Source organism: Periplaneta americana, chromosome 10 (genome assembly GCF_040183065.1).
Source record: "Periplaneta americana isolate PAMFEO1 chromosome 10, P.americana_PAMFEO1_priV1, whole genome shotgun sequence".
Classification (NCBI taxonomy): Eukaryota; Metazoa; Arthropoda; class Insecta; order Blattodea; family Blattidae; genus Periplaneta; species Periplaneta americana.
The window spans coordinates 174477858-174495518 of NC_091126.1; the positions used below are offsets into that span (position 1 = coordinate 174477858).

General features: G+C 34.0%; 1 protein-coding gene across 2 annotated transcripts in view; it reads right to left on the bottom strand.

Annotated features, from left to right (window-relative positions):
- Nucleotides 1-17202, bottom strand: part of LOC138708168 (metal cation symporter ZIP14-like) — a 241459-nt gene extending 224257 nt beyond the window's left edge. Inside the window, exon 1 of one of the 2 annotated variants that reach the window (XM_069838434.1) lies at nt 16747-17202. The gene's annotated coding sequence lies outside the window, so the exon portion shown is untranslated. The remainder of the gene's footprint in view (nt 1-16746) is intronic. The other variant, XM_069838430.1, reaches the window with a different exon arrangement.
- Nucleotides 17203-17661: the final 459 nt, after the last annotated feature.

A 17661-nucleotide genomic window follows, 5' to 3' on the forward strand; every position in this document is an offset into this window, starting at 1 on the left:
ATGTTAGGTACATTTATATATATTTCTTTCAATTTCTTGCCTTAATACACAAACATTCTTATATTTTATTAGGCTCTATCGTGTTCAGCAGTATCAAATAACATAACCTATAATTATATTATGTTTATAACCAATGGATATGATAGGTACATTCATAAATGTTCAGTTAACTGTATTACTAAACGAAAATTGTCGTTTTATAAAGCTTTATTATGTTTAGCAGTATCAAACACCATAACATGATAACAACTTGGAGAACAGTCAACCTTCTTCTTATTGTCCGCCATTATTTACATTGCACAAAAAACCAGTGTCTCCAACAGAGTGTAATACGGAAAGTCTCCAAAAGGTAGTTGTAAAGTCGCTAGATTTCTCATTATTAACAAAGAAAGATTAAATTTTGTCACTATGGGGTGCTAAAAAGGTCACTAAATCCCTGTTTAAGCAATATAAAAGTTAAAAGAAATTGTTGTTGAAAAAGAGCTAAAGTCGCTAGATTGGCAACACTGAACAAACCTGTATAACATGGTCCGCGCATCACTTATTTCACCTGTTTATGCGATGTTGCCAAATCCTTTTCACGTGAACTTAGATTGCATTTGAACCAAGGTAATTTGATCGCAGAAAAGTTTTATACAATAGAAGAAGTGTCTGAACTCGGTTCACTTTTCGATCTTCGATCAAAGTTGATCTTTAGTCAGGGAGTTTTATACAATTGGGCCTTAATCTTACAATGTTTGTCTCGAGAGAAAAAACTGCAAACATTCACACACCCCAAGCAGATAAGAACAACTCGCCACCTACCACTACTAGTGGTAGTAGTACGCTTTCAACTGCAGATGTTATTAAACGCCGAAATTCGAAGCGAGAAAGGCTCAGCCAACGAATTGTGCCTGGAGCCTTCTATTACGGATAGGGTTCTTTCATGTGACCTGAATCTTCCAACACAGACCTTTCAAATTTACTTTCCTCCCAGAAGAATACATGCTATTGATTTTATCGCTCTAAGAATAAAATCAGCAGTAAAAAAGGTCGAATTTATCAGTGACAGGTTATCATATTTAGTACTTAAGGGTAGATGGTGCGACATCATAGTTATAAATGCTCACGCCCCTACAGAAGAGAAAGACGACTATATAAAGGATAGCTTCTATGAGGAATTGGAACATACTTTTGATCAGTTCCCTAGATATCACATGAAAATTTTATTGGGGGATTTCAACGCTAAAGTAGGACGGGAGGATATTTTTAGACCAACTATTGGAAAAGAGAGCCTACACGCAATTAGTAGTGACAATGGAGTTAGATTAGTCAACTTTGCCACATCGAAAAATTTAATTGTCAAAAGTACAACATTCCCCCATAAGGATATACATAAATATACTTGGACTTCTCCAGATGGATTGACACACAACCAAATAGATCACATCTTGATAGATAAACGGAGACATACTAGTATAGTAGATATTCGAACTTTCAGGGGTGCAGACTGTAATTCTGACCATTATTTGGTGATTGGAGAATTAAGAGAAAGATTATCAGTAGCCAAGCGAGTAGAGCAACAAGTTAATATTACTAAATTCAATATTTTGAAATTAAAGGACGAGGAAGCTAAGCAAAATTATCAGGTCGAAATTTCGAATAGGTTTGCCACTTTAGAAAGTTCCGACGAAGTTGAGAAAGAATTAGATGTTAATAGCGTGTGGGAAAATATCAGAGATAGTATCAAAATTGCAGCTGAGCAGAGCATAGGTTATTATGAAACTAAGAAAAAGAAACCGTGGTTTGATGAAGATTGTTGCATGGTAGTAGAAAGAAGGAAACAGGCAAAATTGAAATTCTTACAGGATCCAGTTGAGGAGAAGAGAGATAATTATTTCAATGAAAGACGGGAAGCAAGTCGTACACTTAGGAATAAAAAGAGAGGTTACTTGAAGGAAAAACTGAATGAGGTAGAAACAAATAGTAAGAATAAAAACATTCGAGATTTATATAAGGGTATAAAGGAATTTAAGAACGGATATCAGCCAAGGGTAAACGTGATCAAGGATGAGAATGGTGACTTGCTTGCAGACTCTCCATCAATCCTAAACAGATGGAAAAACTATTTTGCGCAACTACTAAATGTACATAGGCCAAATAGAAATGATCGGGACGAAATTGAAATACAAACTGCTGAGCCATTTATACCCGAACCCACGCTTTCAGAAGTCGAAATTGCGATAGAAAATCTGAAAAAGTACAAGTCTCCAGGTATCGATCAAATTCCAGCAGAATTAATACAAGAGGGTGGAAGTGCATTATATAGCGAAATTTATAAACTTGTACTTGCTATTTGGGAAAAGGAAATTGTACCAGAACAATGGAAGGAGTCCATAATTGTACCTATTTTTAAAAAGGGGGACAAAACCAATTGTGGTAACTTTCGAGGAATATCACTTTTGTTGACGTCGTACAAAATTTTGTCCAATATTCTTTTGAGGAGATTAACTCCGTACGTAGATGAAATTATTGGGGATCATCAGTGCGGTTTTCGGCGTAATAGATCGACTATTGATCAGATTTTTTGTATTCGGCAGATAATGGAGAAAAAATGGGAGTATAAGGGTACAGTACATCAGTTATTCATAGATTTCAAAAAGGCTTATGACTCGGTTAAGAGGGAAGTATTATATGATATTCTTATTGAATTTGGTATTCCCAAGAAACTAGTTCAATTAATTAAAATGTGTCTCAGTGAAACATACAGCAGAGTCCGTATAGGTCAGTTTCTATCTGATGCTTTTCCAATTCACTGCGGGCTAAAGCAGGGAGATGCACTATCACCTTTACTTTTTAACTTCGCTTTAGAATATGCCATTAGGAAAGTTCAGGATAACAGGCAGGGTTTGGAATTGAACGGGCTACATCAGCTTCTTGTCTATGCAGATGACGTGAATATGTTAGGAGAAAATACACAAACGGTTAGGGAAAACACGGAAATTTTACTTGAAGCAAGTAAAGCGATCGGTTTGGAAGTAAATCCCGAAAAGACAAAGTATATGATTATGTCTCGTGACCAGAATATTGTACGAAATGGAAATATAAATATTGGAGATTTATCCTTCGAAGAGGTGGAAAAATTCAAATATCTTGGAGCAACAGTAACAAATATAAATGACACTCGGGAGGAAATTAAACGCAGAATAAATATGGGAAATGCGTGTTATTATTCGGTTGAGAAGCTCTTATCATCCAGTCTGCTGTCCAAAAATCTGAAAGTTAGAATTTATAAAACAGTTATATTACCGGTTCTTCTATATGGCTGTGAAACTTGGACTCTCACTCTGAGAGAGGAACATAGGTTAAGGGTTTTTGAGAATAAGGTGCTTAGGAAAATATTTGGGGCTAAGCGGGATGAAGTTACAGGAGAATGGAGAAAGTTACACAACACAGAACTGCACGCATTGTATTCTTCACCTGACATAATTAGGAACTTGAAATCGAGACGTTTGAGATGGGCAGGGCATGTAGCACGTATGGGCGAATCCAGAAATGCATATAGAGTGTTAGTTGGGAGACCGGAGGGAAAAAGACCTTTAGGGAGGCCGAGACGTAGATGGGAGGATAATATTAAAATGGATTTGAGGGAGGTGGGGTATGATGATAGAGACTGGCTTAATCTTGCACAGGATAGGGACCGATGGCGGGCTTATGTGAGGGCGGCAATGAACCTTCGGGTTCCTTAAAAGCCATTTGTAAGTAAAGTTCCATCGCCTTTAGCAGGGTTTCAAACCAGCGAACCTCTGACCTAACGACCAGCAACGTATCTACGATTAAGTCCAAATAAAATAATGGTAAGTACAAATGAAATAATGTACAGTAGCCAGCAGTGTAAGGCGAGGCGAGGCGATGCTATACTTAGGTCAGGCAACGTGAGCAAACGTAAGACTTAGCTAGACTCCCAACATCCCAATACTGCTATAGCAGAGGAGGCAAGTCCTGTCCTATGACTTATCATTAGGGAGCGGATTTTTATGTGCTAAAAATTTTAAATATATTTATTTTTATGAGATAAAAAGTACAAAAATATTTGCTAAAAATTAAAAAAAAAATTTAAATATGACACAAATATCTTACTTAGCTTGGAAAAAAAAATGTTACTAGGTACTCACCAACCACACTTGAGTGCTAGTAGTTGGCCGAGAATTGCGGTGAACAACAAAGGTCATCTCCAAATTCTCCATCACAAATGCATGCCGATTATGTCTGAACGACTTACACTGTGAAAACGATCTTTCCACATCACAGGACGTAAGACGTGCATATTTAAAAAGAGGAATGTCACAAACACAAACACCGTCAGTTTCACCTACAGGCACACCCTCCAATACTTGAGCAAATTTACACATTTTTTTATATCCACTATTTTTCCCGAACACAGTCTGGAATTTGTCCCTTACTACTTGTACTTCTGAAACTGATAGCGAGTCTAGTTTAATTTCCACGGCACGCACCTCCCTGTTTCAGACAACTGGTTTTTGGATGTTTCGAGTTTTTTTATGGTGTCACACAAAAAGTTTACATTTGCTAATAGGAAAGCCAAATCGTTTTTTAAATAACCACCTTTCAGTATATCTTGAAGGATATCGATTGATGAAGCCCGATAACAGGGAATCACAACAAGATGTATTGCCTTACTTGATGGCCATGAGCGAGAGGGGAGAGATTTGTTTAAATTAAATAATGTTCATTCCTGAGCTCTTATCTGTTGTGTTTCACAAACAAAGCGTGGAATGAAGTCATCTTCAGCAACAATAAACATTCCTAATTATGTGTTGCAAAATCCCTCCTTCTTGGCTATGTTAATTTATTCTCTAATAATAACATTGATATGCTGCCTAGCAGTTCTCAGAACTTGAGGCGATACTATTACAAAAATGGATGACGGATACACCACACAGCGCTTAGAAACACGAAGCAACCAAGAATTTTTAAAAGGATAACGTACTTTTGAGTGACATAATTGATTTAGTTTTTAAATGTTTAAAATTCTTGTAAAAAAATTATTTAAGTAAAAAAAACTCCAAGATTTATGTGTTTATAATAGATTTCCTGAAAATATTTACATATATATATATATATTTTTTTTTTGAAAATATGTGTTTTTATGTGAAATAAAATTCGGGTTTTAAACTTGAAACTTCATGCTCGGAATTTTTAACTATGTTAATTGTATTTTATCACACGCAAACATAATATTTAATTACATAGAAATCCGCTCCTTACTTATCATGTACCATGGCTGTATCACCAACGGGTATGGAGGGGGAAGATAAGTTTTATTCTGAGATGATCTTCCGCGTCAGTAGATTCGAATATTAACCATCATGAAACAAGCTCTCTTTGTGATAGCTCATTCTTTCCCTTCTCGCACAGCTCACATGCCAGGTCTCGCCTCCTCACCTATACATTAATCTTCGTATCGCATTCGTGCGTTGGTGCATCAAGGCAACGCTTCGCGGCAAAATCGTCTCCAAGTACGGCATATTCCTCCTAGAGCAGGGTGATCAGATTTCCAGCTTCTGAACATGTCCTCCTTTTTAAGTTTCGTCCTCCTGTCCTCCAGGCATTTAAAAATATAACAAAATGTCTGGCATTTTTTAAACCTGTGACTATTGAAAATTTAACTCTACATAACACGTGTTGTCCTTTACGGAAAAAGTATTTCTTTATCTATTTGGTTTGAGATAGCAACTCCGAAATTAGCTTATTTACTTCCGTTGGTAATTTTGTGCCTAAACAATTTATCACATGTAATGCTCACAGGCCCAACCAGGATAATATTTAGTATTATTGTTTTCTTTTACACTGAGAATAAATCGTACACTATTATTAGATAAACAGTAAGCCTGTGGAAGCAATAATAGTCACAGAAGTAACACTAAGTTTAGAAAACAGTGTCGTTACATGACAATACTGCGGAATTATCCATTGTCCTCCTTTTAAATAAAATGTTCCTTTTTTATCATTTTGTCATCCAATAGTACATTATGCAATGAGCCTATAATGGTAGTAATTAAGACGCGAGGATGTTTATGAAACGAGCGCAAGCGAGTTTCATAATTTTCATACGAGCGTCTTAATTACCATTACAGGCAAGATTCATACGACTTTTTATGCTCGACCATATTTCTAACTTGAAATTATTCATAAGTATTCATGTTATTGTTATGTGAGTGCAATAGTCTACCTCATGAATTGTGAGATGTGCGCAGACGCGAAAGTATTGATTTTTTTCCGGGAAACGAATGTCGACGACCTTGATATAATCTAGAGCGTAAGATAAACATTAGTCTTGATATAACCTTGAAATTGAATTCGACATCGAAAAACGAGATGACAAATTGAATTTATTTGAATATTATTTACAATTAACGTTAATTATTATAGTAACAGAACATAATCTTCTGCGAAAGTATTGGATTTCCAGCCTCCGTGATCTTTCGATAATTGTCTTTCGATTGCATATCCGAGAATAATCGAAAAACTGAAGTTTAAAGGACTGCTACCAGGTGTATAATTACTACAGTTCGGCATGGTCGAGCACAAAGATATTTTCACACCTGATCATCCTGTCCTAGAGGATACTGGGTGAATGACGCGAAAGCTAATTACCCGCCATTGGGAAAAGCGACAGGAGATTTATCGAATCCCAATAACTGCGTGAGACGCTTATGCTGTTCTGGACAATTGTCAGCATGTTTGGGATTTGAAATAAAAGTGTCATACTTTCCGCATTTAAATTAAGCCTTCTCGTTTACTGCATCGTAATTCTTTCCTCTTTTCATGAGGAACAGTCTCGAGACAACAGTGCAATTGATAGTCACAACGAATTCTCACATCTTATGACACCAATTGGTTGTCTGAAACTGTAACGAATAATAATACATAATTACAAAGAAATGCATATACATGGTGATTCACGAGGATTTACAGCCACTTACAGAGCTTATTTCCGAGACATTCTGAGCAAAAGATGTCATATAAACATCTGTCGTAAACTCAATATTTTCAGAGCTACACTAATTTGAAATTGTAAAATATCATTATTCTTGAGTTTTAAGGGTAAAAGAATATTACAGATAAAGAATGAACTATTCAGGAGTATCATTTCTTTACTTGGCCAGTATTCTGAAGCTAAAAATGTGTTGTGAATTCCATAGTTCCGTCGTACAGAATTTTTTTTAGATTTTTAACTACAAAATTAAATTTTGTTACGCATTTATCTAACAATTGTTACAAATCTTGTAAATTCTTCAAGACTGTGCATTAGGATGCATAATTAAACTGTAAAAAAACAAGTTCCTAAGTCGTAGATTTGTAACAATTTTTGTCACTATTTCGTTTATATGACGTCATTCCATTTTCGACCAATGAAGTGTAATGAAATTTTGAATTCCAACCAATCACAGCCATACTTTGCGATAATTTTTGCAGCTAGATTTATCGCTATCAATTTATCGCATGGTCGTTCTTTTGTTTAGTCGTTGTAGCCAACCGTTTCCCCGTAAATTGATGATCATGAATACATTAAATGCAACTACACGGTTAAACTTTTCTTTCAACTTTAAAGCAATGAATGCAAGATTTGATATTTAATAGGTATTAATTAATATATTGACGCAGTGAAGACGACGTTCAAAACGGCGCACCATGTAGACACAAAATCTTCATGCATCTTAATTGAACGTACCCTTTAAACTTGATTCTTTCAATATTCTTCCCAGATTGCACGCATACGCGATTGAAATATTGAACTGTGTATATGCAGCTTTAGTTACACACTGTAGCGAGAATGTTTTTGTCGAGCTATAAAAAATGCTTTCGTGTAGCACTGATTGTGTGTAACGGTCGAAATAAGGCACAGCTGACATTGGTCCTACTTCCACAGGTAACTTAACCTATAATAAGTAGCCTATAAAATCTGTATTTCGTGAATGAAATTAAATAATATTAATAGAAAGTCAGATGTTCAAATTTATGTAACATCATCGCATATCAAACCCAAAGACCTTGCATAGTAATAATGTCTTTGATGAAACTGCTTTCCGTATGGCGTAATAAAATCCGTGTTTTAATTAGGCCTATCTATACAGAGATGGCTTCACTGTGTAGCAACATGTCTCGCTGTGAATACATAAGCATTGGTATATAGCTGTCCCCACTGTTACTGTTAAATTAAATTATGATTTCAGCAGATAATGAAAATGTATTTATGTTATAATAACAAGAGAAAAGTGCAGTACATGTAATTAACATTGTTAAACCTGTATTTCGCTTTTCGCAATTGGCATTACTGAATAATAACGTCGAATTACTTTATTGAAGTAATCGATATTTATCTACGAGTATTTCAACTTCACAATGTCTGAATAGGTTAATGTTAATGTACAATTATTAACATTTTGTGATCGAATTTTAGGGATATATTATTTACATTTTTATTTTATTCACGAAATAGTCCTAATAAATGTCACTCGAGGTCTGAGATTTCCCAGATAAATCCACTCGCTTCGCTCGTGGATTTATCGGCGAATCTCAGACCTCTCGTGACATTACTACAGATAAATGCGTAAGAATGACGTAATTTTTAATTAAAAATTGAAAAATAAAATCTGTACAAAGCAATTAACAACATTTTCTAGCTTCAGAACACTAGCCAATTAAAGAAATGATATTTCTGAATAGTTCATTCTCTATTTGTAATATTTTTTTTTACCCTTAAAATTAAAGAAAAAAAGGTATTTTACTAACAAATTCAAATTAGTGTAATTCTGAAAATACTGAGATTAGGACACATGTTTATATGACTTTTTTGCTCAGAATGTCTTCAGAAATGAGATCCGTAAGTGACGGTAAATCCGCTCCTCCTTGTAGCCAGCGAGCTCGCTTACCCCCACCATAAGATTCTTATTATATGCTACGGCGCATACGAGCATTTGGTTTCACGAGGTGACGAATGACCTATACATGGAGATATTTGAAATGCATATTACAACTCTCGTTTGTATTGGCTTAGATCAAAATTAAAGTCTTCATCTTAAGCTACAGATGACATTAATATCGCAATTTCTGAAACAAAATGTAGGGATGGGAGGTTATTCGAAAATAACCGGTTATCGGTTAATGGTTATTAAAATTAATTTAACCTGAAGGAAGTTAACCGATAAAAATTTACCGGCTAATCGGTCAATTTCCAGTCATTTAACTTAAGTTGACAAATTAATCAGGAAACAAAATGTGACCTGATTGACAATAGTCTATACATCAAAGAACAATTTACAGTCAACTGTGAACCAACCAGAAGACAGATCATTACTCATTAGATACTGAAGGTCGGCAATGACGTTCCGAAACAAAATACAACAAATCATAATAGATTATGAAATTGCATTTAGTTAATTACTTCACTCAAATTAGGATTATTGGTAAGGCAAATAAAAAATAACACAAATTATATGATTTTTACAATAGTACTCGTAATACTGATTATGACACATTCCAAGAGACATTCCATTCTCCTATAACCAATAAATACTGATGTCAAAATTTCTCGCCATTTGAAATTCTCATATAAAAGCACAATTAAATAAGCCAATAAGCGATTCAGACAGGCACATATTAACACAGTTTAGTATATACAGTTGCGAAGCTCTATACTTACTAAATATGCAAACATAGACAGTTGAAATATACATCCATATATAGTTGCTAGCCACCAGGATCGCTAGTATCGCCTCATCACAGACTCTTTCCCTAGCAGACGATAAAATGTATTGTACTTTTGATATCGTGTTCTTTTGAAAAATTAACACCTTTCTCCCACTATTGAAATACGAAATACATAAGGTTTATATATTATTTTCATAAAGTATATATTATACTTTATAAACTCACCTTCCTGGATCTTTCGGAAGAAGGATAACTCTGACCTCTTTTTCTTAGAATTTATATTGCTACAAACGTCTCCTTGTCCCATACTATTACTCAAATTATTGTATTTTAGCCATTTACAGTTATTACAACCGATAACGAACATTTCACAGTTTACACAACTTCTCATAACAATGCGAAATACGGCACAGTCAATGCCTTTTCGATCTAGACCAGGCCGTAATATATGTTCGGGTTTTCTATTTCAGTGTATGGACCTCAGTGAATTATTATATTATAACTTTATTAAGTATCATAGCTAAGTTTTATTTAGTGTAATGTGTCCATAAGTTCCCTTTACTTCTTGTTGCATAATAGCCTATGTTGCAGAAATAATTACAAAACTGTGTTATTTTAATGTGAAGAGAATTTTACATGATAACATAATCTTTTCGCATCAACATTTTAAGTTTAGAATGGAAGCTATTTTGAGGTTTAATAAAAAAGAATTTATATTGTGATTTAATATAGCACATCTACCTTCCTTAAAAAAGGCAGAAAATTTATCATACCACTCCTATGAAATTAGTGTACGTACAATTGTTACTTCGTCTCTTAGGTAGTAGATAAATACAATAATTCAATACTCAATTGTATTATTAAAATACAGACAAATTGAATGTGCGGAGTATCATACATGACATTATGCTTAATTATAATGTATAATTGCGAATTTAGGAATATAAGTTAAATATAGTAAACATAACCTATAATATTTCCATATGAATGGTAGGGCATTGGAGACCACTAAAATTAGACAGAAAGGGGCAACTGGGACAGTAAACATAACCTATAATTTCAAATTATCTAAATATTCGTGCTTTGCAACTGAAAATTATTGAATCGTGCATAAATTAATGTACAATAATTTCGCAATATTTAATCGAAATAAAGGCAGGTATGTCTATTACACATACCAACAACGTAATTTTCACACCAGAAATAATATTACACCTTAACTCGCAAGGAATTACGTCTGAAGTTTCTCATAATCATTGTTTTAAATTTTATTAATGCAATTACACTACATTTTAGAGAAATATATGTTACTCTTTATGCATTCCAATTAATTTATATGGTTGAAACGCCGCCCTTCGTGATCAGGTTAAGCGAGTTACACGGTCTGCCTTACGGCCTGTATTAGATCACGATGGCAGTGACACAGTCTATTGTTCCTAGTACAGCGCTCCAAGCGGCTGGCAACTATCGCGAGAAATGAAAAAAATCATCCCAATCTTCGCAACTGTATATACGAAACTGTGATATTACTGAATGTAGAATTGGAGACGAATCTCATTTTTCCATCTATGGGCAGATGGAATAAGTAACTAGTAACTCGTAAGGTGCATCTACAGTCCAGGCGTTCTCAACCTGTTGCTCGCGAGCACCATTGTCCTCTCTTAATGAAATTTGGTGCTCTTGTCATGCGAGTAAAAACGTGCTCGCGAGCACGAACGCTCCTAGGGTCCACTTTTCAATTAAAAAAAAATTCTAGCTTATGAAATACCTCGATCACGATTAACTAATTCACATCCGCATGACTATTTATGTGTAACTACAAGCGACTTCTCCTTGGACATCACTAAAATTCTGAGTAACATTCAAGTTCAAGGATATCATTACCAGTAGCGGCCGGTGATCAAAATCCTCGGTGAGGCCAGATGCAACTAGTTTAAGTGCCTGCGATAGAAAATGTTTATTTATGATATTAATTATGGTTGTTATTATATTATTAATATCATTATTACTGTATTATTATTGTTATTATTATTATTAGTCTATTATTATTACTAATAATAAAAATAATAATTTCACTCACCAAATAAGCTGTTATGCTGCGAGTTTCAGTGATTGTTTCAGAGTGATGAAGCAACCCATATTATGTGTTGAAATTCCCCTTTCTTTCTTTTCTTTTTATTTTTTTCCTTTGACAGCAACAAACAAGGCCAACAGAGAAGTTTATTTTGCATCACATTACCACTTAACCATTTATGTTGCCCATACCAGGATGCAATAGAAACTCGGGTTTTAAGATTATCTGTCAGAAAAATTGTCAGCGATGTCGTAGGTATCTCGGTCGGCTCTCTCTTTATTTAAAACTTCCTTTCTTTCAATATTATTTCTTCTCGAAAAAGGACACTCTAACAATGAATTAACTACACCAGCATTATTTCTCGCATTTGTTTCTGTTTATATTTTCCCGAAATACATAACAACATTGGCCCAGATTCACTACTGTACTACGAAGTACAATAGTACAACACTCTCGCTTAAGTCATAAACTAAGACATATGAGGAGAGAATAGTGTGGGTCTCTGCCTGCCAAAGAGCTGGAATGTTTGTTATTTATGGCCTATTTAAGAAGACAAGTCACCCTATTCCCACCCCACTCTACCCTTGAGACCGGCCCATGGTTGAGAGTGAAACCTGACCAGGCCAGACGAATTGTGCCTCAGTTACAACGTTTAAAGCGCAACGTCAAAAGCACGCGAAGACAAACGAAAATCCAGAAGCAGACCCGGCACGAGCGATTCTGGCCTCAGGAACAAATTTTACTGCAAAACAGGTCTATCTAAATCACAAAGTTTTCAAATGCTTCTACAGCGATATATGCTTCATTCAAATAACTAATACATTACATTAAAACAAAATTTGATTTCAGTTAAGCCAAGTGACTGAGGCCCGGCCTCACTTGCCTCAGTCAATCAGCCGCCACTGATCATTACCCTTTATGAGTGTTTTGAAATTGTATCTGTTTATTTATTTATTTATTTATTTATTTTATTTATGTATTCATATAGGACTAATCAAACATTCTGTTTCATGGGCTCGCTCACTTATCGTTAGTACTGCTTACGGACGGTGCTCGCAGTCTTCAACCCCTATCTACACGGTTCTACTTTTCTGTCAGCTTTACGCATTGAAGCAATGAATACAAGATTAATATTAATGAATATATAGTGTATACGTAGTGAAGATGACCTTCAAATCGCCGCACCATGTAGAGACAAAATCTCCATGCATCTTATTTGGACGCGCGTTTCAAACTTGATACCTTCCATATTCCTCTCAAATTGCATGCGTTCCGTACGTGCATGGAAAATTGAACCGTGTAGATGCTGCTTCACTCCTTATAGGAATGGCTCAAGAGACAATAATGTATGGGCTTACAGGGCTATCGTTATACAAAGAGTACGGTACAATTAAAAAGAAACTATCTTCGACTGATATTTGTGAGACACTACACTTAAAATATAAAGTTGTCGATTGCAGATATAATCAAAATTTAGAGATTTCTGTCCTAAAGTAAAAATGTTTGAATATATTGGCCTATATTATTTGTTCGTCCATTTTAATAATAGAGTGGGAGGAAGATACGGGTTAATCGTTAAGTAGTGCTGTCAATAAGTCAAGTTATGTTATTCTGTATGAGAATGTTAATATAGTACCGGCACAGTCTACTATATACAGTCACGAAGCTTGGGGTGATTTTTTGCATTTGTCGTGATAGTTGCTAGCCGCTTGGAGCGCTGTGAGTACTAGGAACACTAGACTGTGCCACAGCCATCATGATCTAATACAGGCCGTAAGGCAGACCATGTAACTCGCTTAACCCGATCACGAAGGGCAGCGTTTCAACCATATAAATTAGTTGGAATGCATAAACAGTAACATATGTTTCTCTAAAATGTAGTGTCATTCCATTAATAAAATTTAAAACAATATTATGAGACACTTCAGACATAATTCACTTGCAAGTTAAGATGTAATATTATTTATGCTGTGAAAATTACGTTGTTCGTATGTGTAATACCTGCCTTTATTTCGATTAAATATTGCGGAATTCTTGTACATTCATTTATGCACGATTCAATAATTTTCAATTGCACCGCACGGATATTTAGATATGTTGAAATTATAGGTTGTGTTTACTGTACCAGTAGCCCCTTTCTGTCTAAATTTAGTGATCTCCATTGCTATTCATATGAAAATTATAGGTTATGTTTACTATATTTAACTTATATTCCTAAATTCGCAATCATACATTATAATTAAGCATAACGTCATGTATGATACCCCGGACATTCAATATGTCTGTATTTTAATACTACAATTGAGTACTGAATTATTTATTTACTACTTAAGAGACAAAGTAACACAACTGTACGTACACTAATTTCATAGGAGTGGTATGGTAAATGTTTTGTCTAAAATTAAGGAAGGTAGATGTGGCTAAATTGAAATCACAATATAAATTCTTTTTTATTAAACCTCAAAATAGCTTCCATTCTGAACTTGAAATGTTGACGCGAACAGATTATGTTAACATGTAAAATTCTCTTCACATTAAAATAACACAGTTTTGTAATTATTTCTGCAACATATTATGCAACAAGAAGTAAACGGAACTTATGGACACATTACACTAAATAAAACTTAGCAATGATACGCAGTAAAGTTATAATATAATATTTCACTGAGCTACATACAATGAAACAGAAAACCCGAACATACATTACGGCGTCTGTGCCGTATTTCGCTTTGTTGTGAAAAGTTGTGTAAACCACAGAACAACAAAATAACTGTGAAATGTTCGTTATGGGTTGTAATAACTGTAAATGACTAAATACAATAATTTGAATAATAATATGGGTCAAGGAGACGTTTGTGGTTCTATAAATATTGTAAGAAAAAGAGGTCAGAGTTATCCGTCTTCCGAAAGATCCAGGAAGGTGATTTTATAAAATGTAACATATGCTTTATGAAAATAATATATAAACCTTATGTGTTTCATATTTCAAAAGTGGAAGGAAGGTGTTAATTTTTTCAAAGAATACGATATCGAAAGTACAATACATTTTATCGTCTGCTGGGGAAATGGTCTGTGATGAGGCGATAGTAGCGATCCTGGTGGTTAGCAACTATCTATGGATGCGTATTTCAACTGTCTATGTTTGCATATTTAGTAAGTATTGAGCTTCGTGACTGCATATACTACTAGACTGAGGTACAGGTACTAATTTTTCAAGTAAATATTCTTCATTTCACAAGCATGCACCTCAAGAAAAATATACTGAATACGAATAATATTAGACCAGTTGTCTATAATCATATGAGGGAGGGGAATGTGCAACATATCAAAAAGACGGTACCAAGGATTATGAATATAGGCCTACTTATTTCCAATACACTAATTTATATTTTATATTAAACCAAAACGCTCATAAATCGGACAAACTGTTGCGTTGTGTTCTGAGTCCATATTTGGAAGTCAGATATAAACAAATCTAATCCTTGTCTTTCTAATCGAAACAGGGTTCATGGCCACAGAACCCTAACACGTCGCTTCATATTACAAAATCCAACCATATAGCAAATCAATAAATCAGGAAATAAATCGATTTTGGTGTTAATACAATGTCACTGTGTAACCCCAATATACCCATATATTACTTCTTTAAGAGAAATTAATCGTTAAATAATAACTTAGATAAATGTGACATTTTTGGTCGATTCCATTGGTGTAAATTTTCCTAACTTAACATTCACAAATGATACATGTATTTCCGTAAAAAAACCAAACCAAAAAAAAAACACACAAAAAAAAAGGGTATCATCTTTCCTACTCCTTCTAACTTTTAATTGACACAAAGTACATTTCAATCAAGCAGCACGTTTACAATAGTCAATGTACCAATACAAATAAATTAACCATCACCCATCGACCAGACTGCTTTGGTAAATGTGTCGACAAAATCGAAATATGGAGCCAGAATGTCACTCAATACACATTGACAATAAGTTATAAATTAACTTCTATTCAGAAATTCGTAATCATAATAAAAATAAATCTGCACTGGCAGCGAGGCGAAATATTTATAATATTAAATTTTCATCTACAAAAGGTCAAGACTCCTACGCTACAACAAATACTATATTCATAAATATTAGCATAATTCTTGTTTCCAACGTATATGTAATATGAATCCATAAATGATACCGGTATCCATAATTTCCACATAGACATAATTAACTAGATTGAACTAAGTGAGCAGTCTGTAGATTTTTCTCTTGTTTAAAAATATCTTAACAACCTAAGGCCTGAATTTAATATAATTATATAAGATTAAATGTGTTTAATTCAGAAAACTGACACACATGTTAATGTGAAAATGCTTTAAAAACCAATGTCATTATGTACCCAGTTTTAAATGTCATTCACAATTTAATATAATATTAAAATAATAAGCATTCAACAAACCATTACAAGGAATTGTTCATTGCCATATTAATTAGTTTTTCTCAAGACTGAAAAATACAAATTGAACATTAAATATTAATATACAATATATGCCAATATTCACTGGTACCGGTATTGATACAATACATATCCACTACTAGTCATACAATCCGCTATTATATGCCAACACGAAGAGTTTTGTTGATTTAAAATTATAACATTTCATATTTTCACTCACACACAACTAGGCACTTTCACTGTTACTTCTGTTCTAGATAGAGTAAGAATTAAGCACTTACAGATCTCAAATAATGTTTATTATGTTTGCAATGAAATTATGAGACAAAAGTAAATGTAAAAATTGCTTATCACCTGCTATGAGAGCTCAAAATTTTGAGAATGAAATCATTAAGCAACCGGTATAAGGTTAGGTTTTTACAATTGTACAAACATTACATACCCAGTAAACTATCTACTGCATGCACAAGTTCATTATGTCCAAATATTATTTATTTTTTATATCAACATACCCAATTATCTTCTGGAAAGTTAAAACACCGATGAAGACTGCCACTTAGCTCCAACAAACAGCATTGACAGTTCACTAGTTCGCGTAATTCATTACTTTACACTTAATTTTTTAACGGTAAGTTCATAAATAAACAACTTATCGAATTAAATGTATAGTTCTATTAATAAATTGTCATATAAAACATTTATGTCGCATATTTTATAACTACGGCAGTGCTCCGGCTCTATGTGTTTCATATTAAGATCCATTTCTGCTAGAAGCCGCTGCAGGCCTTCGTAATTCAGTGCCAAAGTGAGTCGGCTCAGAAAACCTTTCGGTAAAATCATTGCTGCGTCTACACGTCATTCGAGCCTTTGAATATTGTTAACCTTTTATAGAATTTATTGCCTTTAGTTATATCAACATTGCAAACATTTAATAAAATATAACACCGAAAATTATTTTAATAAAGTACATAATGAATATGTATCTCATTGGAATCACATTATCTGTGGTCGAATTACGTTGTACACACACACACACTGAAGTGAATTATATGGTAGAACAGACCAGGCTACTGTGATGAAGCTATAACAGCGAATCTTTGTTCTCTACAAAATACCACTTTCAAATTAAACAAAAGAACTTGGTGGAAAGGAATTATTAATTATCATTAATGAAATTAAATTATGGAAATTTGATAAGGACCTTCTGTCACATTTTAACTTGAACTCATATATATCACTCTTGTTTTTACCTTATATTAAATTAATGGTTAAGACAAATTTTTATCTAAAATAAAATAAAGTAGGCTTAAACTACAACATCTAAGCTGCAACTTCTCTTACAGGCACTACAATTAGCTTCTTGACCCATAATAATTTATTCAAAACTGTGTACGTGTGTGATTTTATATTAGCCTACCCTAATTTTA